The sequence below is a fragment of the Apium graveolens genome, chromosome 6, assembly GCF_009905375.1.
Source record: "Apium graveolens cultivar Ventura chromosome 6, ASM990537v1, whole genome shotgun sequence".
NCBI lineage: Eukaryota > Viridiplantae > Streptophyta > Magnoliopsida > Apiales > Apiaceae > Apium > Apium graveolens.
Window position 1 is genome coordinate 284,013,992 of NC_133652.1, and position 12,682 is coordinate 284,026,673.

General features: G+C 28.9%; 1 long non-coding RNA gene across 1 annotated transcript; it reads right to left on the reverse strand.

Moving 5' to 3' along the window:
* Window positions 1-4,741: 4,741 nt before the first annotated feature.
* On the reverse strand, window positions 4,742-5,568 carry LOC141666481 (uncharacterized). The gene is made up of 3 exons (XR_012552234.1): window positions 5,438-5,568; window positions 5,282-5,352; window positions 4,742-4,832 (listed from the first exon to the last, which is right to left on the reverse strand). It is a non-coding gene; the product is annotated as an uncharacterized LOC141666481 (long non-coding RNA).
* Window positions 5,569-12,682: the final 7,114 nt, after the last annotated feature.

Consider the following 12,682-nt stretch of genomic DNA (forward strand, 5'->3'; position numbering starts at 1 on the left):
ATTTTGTATAATGATATTTTCACACGTAAGGTTATGAAAATTTTATACACCAATATTGATATTTTGCCCACTCGCATAATCCTAAGCATATGTTACCTACTTTATTTATCTTTGTTATTTTATTTTAAGGATTATATAAATAGTAAATATTAAACGTACATCTATTTTATTCTTAATTTAAATAGTTTACATAGATTTGATTTATTATTATTATATATAATGTATTTAAGTGTTGAGTTTTTTTGTTGGTCGGTATACTATTTTGAACTATTATATGAGAATGGTCATATTTATATGTCAATATGAATTTATTTTGTTACTTGTAGTGACACTTAATTGTTATTGTGGGTTAAGTTTTATAAAGTTAAAGTGTTGTTAGCTTAGTGGCATACACAAGTTAACATTATGATTATTTTATTAAGTATGTATGTGTGTATGTCTAGGTTCATTTTGGCAACATAATTGGGGAGATATTGCTATTAAGGTAAGTTAACTCTTCACACTTTATTTTATTTTGAAATCTTTAAATATTTTTGCACTGCTTTTATTTTAAAATTTATGGATCAATTACCCTGTTTTAGAAATAAGAATTCCTAGTGAGCTTTGACCTTTGACCTATGAACCAGTTAGTAATTGCGTATAGTTCCGGAACTAGCCTTTGATACCTTACTAGGGAGTGCTACTTATGATGTCTTCGGGAGCGCACACTCTATGATACCTTAGTAAGGGGCGCATTATTGACAGAAATTATGAACTTTTGATACTGTGTCACCAGGTATTTGTGGCCTTAACGAGCTGTGGAATTTTATATCTTATGTCATATGGATTTTGGAAAATGATTTTTGTTATATAAAATTATGATACTTAATCCACTAGTGTAGAATTGTTTTCTTGCTGGCCTCTTGGCTCATTACTCACAAATTTTCAGGTGCTTAGCTTTTGGGACATCTTAAATGTGGATGCTTTGGAATAATATTTTAGTGATTATTTTTGTATTGGAGCTGCGTCTCTCAGGATTTGCTTTATTTTCAACTTAGATGATTTTATTTATGTCTCAGATTTTAGAATTTTATGAAAAATTAGAAACTTATACTTATTATGGATTTAATTTGGAGTTTTAGCTTAATATTTAAGTATAACTATTTTCTGAAAAGTCGGGATATTACCGTTGGTATCAGAGCCTAGGTTAGCTTCCTATAGACTACCCTTTTAGGCTTGACCTGTGAGTTATGAGTTTAGTTATTTGTGTTTCCAAAAAAACTACTTTCATTTTTTTTTGGTTAAATGTTTTATGACTTTCTGGATGCAGAAATATTTTTGGTATCATTAAATGTTTTTGGTATTTTTAAATTTGGGGACCAAATTTTTTTAAGGAGGGTAGAATGTAATAACCTTGATTTTTGTAATTATATATATACATTTTTCGCATTTTTAATTATTTGGTTATATAAGAAAACAATATTTTATTATATAGATTAGTTATAAAATATTAAGACGTGTATTTTTATATTAAAAATAAACATTTCTAATTATCCAAAATATTTAAATAAGGTTAAATGTAAAAAAAAACTGTTTTAGTTTATACGTGCATAATTTTAATGTGATATATATTATTCTATGACTAGAATTTAAAAATATGTGTAGTTATGTTGTGTATATATATTAGTACGTACATGTTACTTGTATTTGGCAAACTAACTCAAACACTAATCCATTTATCCATTTAACTAATAGATAATATTTGTTTAAATTTGTGAGCACGTACCCACTAATCCATTTAATCCGGAGTACTAGTTAAACCAACCTTGTGTATAAATTGGCTATTAGCATATGAGTTATCTTGGTATAACATCTTCTTTTTTCAGGTACGTTCTATTTTCCATGTTTTTACTTATGTGTTTTACATGTTTACTGCATAATTCTATATATATATATAATTAAATTACATTTTTGTGAACTTATGTATGACTACTCTAATTCCCTTGTAATTAATTTATTTTATTATTTAGTTTCATGGTTATGTGTATAACAATATAGTTTACTTAATTTAATCATTTAGTTTGATGTTGATTATTAAATGTTTTAGTTAACAGTCACTCTATTTTTAGTAAATATTTAATGCATGAATTTATGTATATAATTATGTGTTTTGTGCATGTATAATAATTCATGTGTTATATGTTAAATATATGTTTGATTTAGATATGCATTTAGATTAGTGCACCAATTAAATATATGCTCATTTATAAAATTGGTTATACTTATTTTATATAATGATATTTTCACACGTAAGGTTATGAAAATTTTATACACCAATATTGATATTTTGCCCAATTGCATAATCCTAAGCATATGTTACCTACTTTATTTATCTTTGTTATTTTATTTTAAGGATTATATAGATAGTAAATATTAAACGTACATCTATTTTATTCTGAATTTAAATAGTTTACATAGACTTGATTTATTATTATTAAATATAATGTATTTAAGTGTTGAGTTTTTTTATTGGTCGGTATACTATTTTGAACTATTATATGAGAATGGTCATATTTATATGTCAATATGAATTTATTTTGTTACTTGTAGTGACACTTAATTGTTATTGTGGGTTATGTTTTATAAAGTTAAAGAGTTGTTAGCTTAGTGGCATACACAAGTTAACATTATGATTATTTTATTAAGTATGTATGTGTGTATGTCTAGCTTCATTTTGGCAACATAATTGGGGAGATATTGCTATTAAGTTAAATTAACTCTTCACACTTTATTTTATTTTGAAATCTTTAAATATTTTTGCACTGCTTTTATTTTAAAATTTATGGATCAAGTATCCTGTTTTAGAAATAAGAATTCCCAGTGAGCTTTGACTTATGAACCAGTTAGTAATTGCGTATAGTTCCGGAACTAGCGTTTGATACCTTACTAGGGAGTACTACTTATGATGCCTTCGAGAGTGCACACTCTATGATAACTTAGTAAGGGGCGCATTATTGACAGAAATTATGAACTTTTGATACTGTGTCAGCAGGTATTTATGGCCTTAGCGAGCTGTGGAATTTTATATCTTATGTCATATGGATTTTGGAAAATGATTTTTGTTATATAAAATTATGATACTTAATCCACTAGTGTAGAATTGTTTTCTTGCTGGGCTCTTGGCTCGTTACTCACAAATTTTCAGGTGCTTAGCTTTTGGGACATCTTAAAGGTGGATGCTTTGGAATAATATTTTAGTGATTATTTTTGTATTGGAGCTGCGTCTCTGAGGATTTGCTTTATTTTCAGCTTAGATGATTTTATTTCTGTCTCGGATTTTAGAATTTTATGAAAATTTAGAAACTTATACTTATTATGGACTTAATTTGGAGTTTTAGGTGAATATTTAAGTATAACTATTTTTTGAAAAGTTGGGGTATTACATCTATACATATGTTAAATTCATAGGGATAATGAGTACCAAAGACAATTTAAAAAAACTTCATTTTCAGCTATTTTTTGACATCTCCAAGATGACGTTCCTCCCAATACAAAATAGAAAAATAGAATTTGGCTCTTTGTTTATTACAATATGTGAATGATTGAAATGATAGAAGATTAGAACTGATCATACAATTAATAATTCATATAGCTGCCAGTACTTTCACACTTAATAAAATCCCTCCAAGCTAAGCCTAACTAATCAGACCAGCACTTGAAGGGTCTTTGAATACATTTAATGTTTGGTCAGCTTTTCACATTTTGTATACATGTATAAAAATTAATCTCAATAGTGTTATTCTTTTAGTACAAGATTTAAAGAGTTGTAAGATGGAGTACATATTGGATGTTTGGTCAGGTTTTTGTTTACATTCATTAATTCTTAATAGGACTTTTTATTCTACACTACTCTATAGGTACTTATACTTCATAGAAAGCAGAAATATATAGGGAGGTTCATGTTAATATCTAGTAGTTAGTTCAGATACCTTGATGCGGAGCTCCTCCATTTGTTCACCCATAGCGTGTGACACAGTGACAACATACATATAATATAAGTGTATAATCATTTATAACTTATTAGATGGGAGCAGAAAAGAAAAAAAAGTTTTCTAAATAAACTAAATTATTGTTAAATTTTATAGGTGAGGTTAAAAAAATTAAAGTAATCAGTTTAGAAAATTGATAATTTTACTACACACTCGGATGATTTTTGTATAGCTAGCCATGGTTTTCTAATTAACTTCTTTAACATTGTTACCTTTCTAAATATAGAACAGTGTATTTTTCTCATTGTGCATAGTATATATGCAGAGGTTATCAGTCACATACACATATAATATGTTACTAGTTTGAAGTAGTAAAATACTATGTAATCTTGTAGTTAATATTCATGAAGAATTAATAATGGTGCTGCAAACAATTTCCACAACATGAGAGATTACACATATACCAGCAGAATGTTAAAGTACATTACAAATTAAACATAAAATATTTATACTTAGTCCATGTTGATAAGCATTTACCAACACTGAATTTAGTCTTTTTCCAACTATTATCTTTCTGATCAGATTCAACATTGCCAACCAGAATCATTTGAATGATAATGTTGGGGAATATAAGTTTTTGTAGTAAAAATATTCTAATCTAATCATACAATTTTCGAGTACCAAAAAAATATACAATTAACAATTAATTTTCTTAGCGAGTATGAGAACGTTGATTTTTTATACAAGTATACCTTTAGGGCAACTGATGTATCCTTCTCCTTTGATTCTTTCCCAGTCTCTGGTTCACAAGACTTCCCCTACCATTCTTAAATATAATAGTTAAGCTTTAAAACTCTGAATAAACTGAAATTAATTAATTAATTAATTAAAATGGGGAGAATAACCAAAAAGCAACTCCCACCTATAAATGCCATATCAGAATATGCGTGAATATATCACTCATGTGAGCAGCCCTAAGAAAGTATCCTTCAACTAATTTCTGCAACTGAGGAAAACTCTCATTTACGCAGAACCTATTAAACCCTATTCAGACAGCTTTATACACTACTTAGACAGAGCCCTCTTACAACAACATACCAAACGTATTTATTGAACACAACACATGGGGCAATATTATATACTTATATTAAGTAAAGATACTATAACTAGAATAGATAATACAAGTTAATGATCACAATCAATTATAAAATAATAAGTTTCTATAACAAAAATAAAACTATCAACTTAGTAAAAAAGAAAAAAAACATCTTACACCAAACTAAACATTCCACGGATATTGAGATTAAATTTACCATTTCTGGTTATCAAGAACTGTTTATCAACAGGCAAGTATGGCTTCCTCTTGCTTGGTTCACCAGATTTCCTGCCAATCAATAGAACAGGTTTTTTTTAAGAACTTTCCACCTAAACCAAGCAAAACGAACAGATAAAAAGCAATATATTTTTACCATATCCTTCACTGCAACCCTATTAATCAATATATGTATCGAATATACAGTCACATATACTGCTGTAGCATATGCAATAGGGACACTGTCATTATCCCATCAAAATTCAATCGGCAACATCAGTAACTAACAAGTCTGACTAAGAAAATCCGATGTGGAACTATACAGTAAATTGATTAGAAGAACGAATATAGTACATAACTTCAATATTTGAAAAGAAATATAATATACATATAATAATGATATAGCACTTCCAGGCCAGAAACATGGAACAACACTGAACATCTGAACCCTGCCTTACCATTGCACAATCAAGCGCCAATATTTCGTGGGTAGGAGCTCCTGAAGGACAAGGAAGAGTTGAAATAAAATCTGCACAAAAGATGGATCTCATCAGCTTTATCAACACAACCAAACAACTTAAACGTGAAGGGAATAAAGGATAAAAAGGAAATGGTATACTGTATATATATTGTCACCTGGTTGACTACGGAAGTAACTATTTTGTTCTAGTTCGGTCTGTGTGAGTGTGTAATATGACAGGGGAAATGGTAAATCTTTCGAGTGATCACCAAAGGATAGATAAAAAATAGAATCACAGGTTCCTGCATCGAAGATAGTTTACTATTTTACTTATTTTAACCCAGAAAGCACCACAAGTCTATAACTTTATAGCTGATATATACCTTGATCGGAACTCTGATTCTGAACAGGTTTTCTTATAGGCTCAGTAATAGCCCTTTTTCTTTTCACCTTGTATGTAAGATGAGCATCTATAGTCTGTATTCCATCTGCTACACAACTATCAACAAACAAAAAACCAAAAGCATAAACTTTCAAGAAATGCAATGCATAAATCCAATATTCTGCTAGAAAAGATAAATGTCACCAACTTTAGAGCTGACAATGCTTTTGGAACGCCACAATACTCTTTGAAATTGTGGAGTACCTTAGACTGTGACAAGTAAAGACCTGCGTCAAGGCCAGGTACATAAAGCATAATAACTTTGGTAATGAGGGGTTTGTTCTGCATATCGGAAGAAAACTCAGCATTACATACACCAAAAATATTGTATATGATATGCAAGTGCCAAACTAGAAAAACAAAATCCTTCTTAAATAAAGAAATGGTTATATTGAACTATATTAGCTGATTTATTGTTTATTGATATTTTCCCACAAGGCTGTTCATCACAATTCAAATTATTTTGTATTCTCTACGCAACACAAACAAACACAAATAAATATAAATCTACCAGATAAAGCACTACAAGAAAATTAGTAGCTAATTACAGTACAATTTACAAAATCCACACAAATATATATACATGGAGGGGGAAGGAGAGAGGGAGAGATAGAGAGAGAGAGATATGAGCATAGAGAGAGGGGAGAGAGAGATGTGCATACCAGGAAGAGAGAGACAGGGATGCCTTCCCTTGAATCCAAAAATAAGCCCTAAAGCCCTAGTTTTGAACACTGACTAAAACCCCAAATTGAAGTCAAATTGAAATTCTAAACGAAACCATAACTAAAGCCCGTGTAAAAGAAACATACAAATCAACCAAAGGAGGCTAGAATTAAAGTAAACATTTATGTATGTATAGATTTTCCATAACCAGGAGAGGCGAGGGGGAGAAAGAGAGGGGAAGAGTGAAGGGGAGAGAGAAGCAAGAAAGAGAGACTGAAAATATATTCAGATGTGAAGCAATTAGATTATTAGACTGTTCTATTTCTCAACGGCGGGGTGTTTTTTTTGGAAAAATCGGAAACTTTTCAAATGCACTTACCATTTCAACCGCAAGTGATTTTCAAAAAAAGAAAGTTTGTACATTACAATATGCAAATCATTACAAATATAGAGAGGTTTATGGGAAAAAACCAAATTTATAGATAAGTATCAAAATGAAAAAGGTACAATTTACCATGTGCATATGAGTCATCAACTTAAAAATATATCAAAACTATATATTAGTCTGCTATTGACAATAAAAGGGCACTCCCCTAATAATATTAAGGATTTGATTTAAGTTCTCATCACCAGCTTGAAAACTTAAGTCGCATATGCAAACACAAAATTACAACATCATTCAATGTAATTTAAAGCATAACCACATGGAACACGTTTAAATTGATACAAAGAGTATTCCAACAACATCAGAATATCAAAACTCAGTCTCCAAACTACCTTGATACTGTAAAGTAGCATAATCAGATCCTATGAAATATATGGAGGATAATTACTAATTGGGAGGATTAATTTCAATGTTAAAAGTTGGAACAATACTGTCTTGCTATAATGTGAAGCACGGATTATCATCTTCCTTTAAGTCAAGATCTTTGAATTTGCTCTATCCACGTGAAAATCTGGCAGCTGTACCGTTTAGAACTATTTTTGTATCCCAAACTCCTTGGCCCGTTCTGAACTTCACCATATCTCCACTTTTCCATATTTGATCTCGAAATCTTATAGTTCTAGGAATGTGCTGCACAACAGTTGAATATGTTAGCATAATTTGATCAGTCTGTTCCTGACCATAATACAACAAGGTATTCGAAATAGTTATATTATAGTCTTATATATTATTATTAACCGCTCCATGACATTTAGAGTTCAAGAGACTTCCATCCAATAATTTAGAAAACTAAAGATTCATTGCAACTTGCGCATCATGTGGATTGTTATTTTCCCTCAACTCCATATTCTGTATTCCAGTATTGTCCTCTGCAGGGTTATCATATCCTTCCACCTCCATTTTAGTTGACACATCCACAATTTCAACATTTTGTTCTAAGTATAGATATAATACAATATTAAAATCACGACCAGTGCCTATGTAAAAGGTGCCTGCAAAGTAAATAAGGAAACAAAACATATGGCATACCAATCTCAACAGGTGAATCTGTCGCATTATCTTCAAAGAGAAAAATTTGCCGCTAGGCCTTCTCCTCCCATTACTCTCCGCTGTGGAACGTGTAATTTCCTTTCCTTCACACATAAAAATCCTTCCACAAAACTCACCATTCACATCAAAACTAAATAATATCATATCATTCTCCACAAGACCAAAATACTTAATTAGTTGTTTTAGCCCATAAATTATTCTTAATTTAGCATCGTATCTCACATCCCACAGAATCCCATTGATTACAATATGTTCAACACCAAGGAGCTACTTTTCAGTCTCCTGGCCTAAAAATCTCGGGATTGTCTGTTACAATGTTAAAACATAAAAGAATTATTGATCATTTACTAAAAAGATACAAGAGTATTTTAAAAAACAATAGGTTACTCACAAGATATCCAAGCTTTAAAGGGCCCTAAAAAAAATCTTATAAAACGATCTTTTTCCATTCCTATCCCCTGTTTGTTAATTATCCAATTTAAATTTATTAGTAAATATATTTGTATCTTCTAGGTATTAAAAAATGATGTTTCAAATAAAGTGTTGCACCCGCATAGTAATATCAAAAGATTGTGAGATACCTTCTGTTTTCTCAGCTTCCACTTCTTTCTTTTTAAAAATATAAAGTAGAACAATTTCTGGTAGCTCCTGAGCCATATTTATAGCTATAACATCACTTGCGCAGATATCCAACTCCTTCAGAACTCCAGACCATCCTTTCCCTAACCAACACTTTTCTTCAACCCAATGCATGATTACATCCCATTTTCTGCAGCCATGCTTCAAACAGATCCTGGATAATCCTTTCCATCGCTTATACAAATTTTCCAAATCAGTAGGCAGTTCTTGTTCAATTGAGCACATTGAGTATTAGATTTAAGATAAATAAACCCAATGTTTATAAATATGAGGGAAATAATAAATGTATAGATAGAGAGAGTGGTTTCCATATTATCCAAGTCCTCCATACTTGAGTATTGTCTAATCAACATCAAGGATTGTTCAGAATAAAGTCTTATAGAATTGTAGTGAATACAAGCAAGGTACCTCTCAGTAACATCATGATTACGACCATATATAAACTAATCCATCAGCCAATTGTTATAGTTCTCTTTATTGAAAAAAATATTGGCTCAACTGAGGAATGTGTAATCGAAACAGCCATATGGTTGAAACACTGGACATAAAAGTTGCCATACCCATAATATTCAAAAACAACAACAGAATACATCTTTAAATCATAAAATCTCATAAATTCTTGAAGGCCGCATATTTTCTTTCGATACTTATAATAATTCGCATTCCAAACAATTGTCTTGCACTTTATGTGCAATTGGGAATGAAGTTTACTCCGGAATTTATCAATAAAACTAGACGGAACCCTCTGCAATTTTGGATAAATGATGCTTTCAGGTACGATATAAATTCAACTTCTTAATTACGTTCAAATACAATCAGTCAAACACTTACAAATGCTCCATCCTCATCTCTCTCCATATTTGCAGAAACAAAACTGCCTAACGGTTTTCGTCATCTACCTACATTTAACATTGATTAATCATATATACCTAAATTTTTAATTCAGCTTCCAACAAGCAATGAAAAACATTGTGTAACATATTTACCCATATCCCAGTCAACATTCCATGAGTCGTGCTTTCTCTTAAGTTCCTGAACATTCAAATTTAAAACTCAATCCAAAACAGTTCATGCAGAAATCTTAATAAAATCGTGAATAATCTACTATTGGAAATCTTAACAATTGGCTCTACAGAAGTACATGCATCCATCGGTGAACTAATTATATCAATTTGAAATCAAATCATTGTCTATATGACTCCAAACTAAAATATGCAATCAACATCAATACATGGAATACTCTTATACATACAAATGGAGCATTATATATACTGAAAAATTATATTTGAATGAAAATTAAAGTCTTAATCAATCTACTCACCTTGAACTTTACAACCAATTGACAACAACTAAAACATGGATGGATGGGGTTACTAACCTCCAAAAAAATTCATAATCTTCTGATTTATAGAGTTGGTTTCCGTGATTTGAAGTAGTAGTCATCGATCCTCCCTCTGCGGAGCTTTGTTCTATATTTTGTTGACGGTTAACGGTATTGTTCAATATGCCTAAACCGAATACATTGTTAAAGACATGTTGGGTATGAATTATCTAATCTTAAAATATAAATTTAAATTCTTTTAAATAAAATATTAAAATATACATATTATTGAAATTTTGTAAAGTTTATTAAATTAAATTTTACAATTTACATATTGTTGAGAGTATTTTAATTTTTTATTAACTAATTAAATTATATTTAGATCATTTCCTTCATAAAATTGTAATATACCTTAAAATTAATCTATGTCATAAGAAAAAAAGTGAAACATGGGCTGAATTTATAACAAACAAAATTTAAAATTAGTTAATTATGTTTTAAAAAATAATTATGACAACGCAACATATATCTTTCTAACATATGTGAAAAAGTATATTTGCGTAATTTTTTTTCGTAAAAGAGTAATATTGTGTTAGTGTTCAAATGAAAAGTTACATAAACATTTCTCTTTATATTATTTAATATTTTTTAAAAAATTAATTATATTTAGAACGCGTAGCGCGGACAAAAATCCCTAGTTTCTCAAAGGCGGGGTGTTTTTTTTGGAAAAATCGGAAACTCAATAAAATTTTATTAAAACTTAAATAGATTAAAAATTGATAATTATTTTAAATATAAATATATATAATCGTATATTTATATTTGATAATTTGTGTATATGACTAAAATAAATAAATCTTAACATTTACATGGCTGGATCGTTAAAAAGATTATTTAAAAAAATATATTAGAAAAATTAAATGTCACTTTTTTGATACATAAATATTTTACAAATTATTATGAAATATATTATTTCTATAAAAATATAAAATTGACTCTTGAAGTATACTATTAACTTTGAGAAATAATAATAATAACATATATATATATTTCAATATTAATTTATTTTTATATAAATAGCTTTTTATTAAAATAAAAAATTTCCTTATATATATTTCGTAATGCCTTTGGATAATCTATCCCGAAATGAAAGAGTATTGAGCACCAATATGACCAATAGATGATTAGTACATATTATAACTTATATTATAGGAGTCAATAGATATATATATTAGTGATATAACCAAAATTTTATATCAAAATAATTTTATTTGGTGTACCATTTTAACAGTCAAACATTAAATTAGTACAACTAACTAGTGTTTAATCCTCAATTGTTGTTTCGATTATTTTCAAAATACTTTTCATCGATCCAACCGTATTGATGTCAATATATATATATATATAAGTGATATAACCAAAATTACATTTTAAAATAATTTTATTTGCTTTGTGATTTTAACAGTCAAGCATTAGTTTGACTTGTACAACTAACCAGTGTTTAGTTCTTAATTTTTGTTTCGATTATTTTAAAAATACATTTCATCGATCTAACCATATGTATGTCAATAGATATATATATATTAGTGATAAAATAAAAGTTACATATCAAAATAATTTTATTTGGTTTGTCATTTTAACAGTAAAGCATGAGTTTGACTTGTACAACTAACTATGTTTAATCTTGAATTTGTGTTTCCATTATTTTAAAAATATTTTTTATCGATCCAATCGTTTGGATGTCAATAGATATATATTAATGATATAACAAAAGGTACATATCAAAAAAAAATTATTTGGTTTGACAATTTAACAGTCAAGCATCAGTTTGACTAGTATAGCGCTAACTAGTGTTGAATCTTGAATTAATTTTTCGATTATTTTAAAAATATGTTTCACCGATCCAACCGTATATCAAAATAATTTTATTTGGTTTGACAATTTAACAGTCAAGCATCAGTTTGACTAGTATAGCTAACTAGTGTTGAATCTTGAATTAGTGTTTCAATTATTTTAAAAATATTTTTCAACGATTCAACCATATGGATGTTAACATATATACATATTAGTGATATAACCAAAATTTCATAACAAAATAATTTTATTTGGTTTGACATTTTAAGAGTCAAGCTTCAGTTTGACTAGTACAACTAACTGGTGTTGAATCTTGAATTAGTATTTCGATTATTTTAAAAATAGTTTTCAATGATCCAACTGTATGGATGTCAGTAGACATATTTATTAGTGATATAACCCAAATTTCATATTAAACGATTTTTATTTGGTTTGCCATTTTAATGGTCAAGCGTCAATTTGACTAGTACATCTAACTAGTGTTTAATCTTGAATTGGTGTTGAGATTATTTTAAAAATATTTTTCAA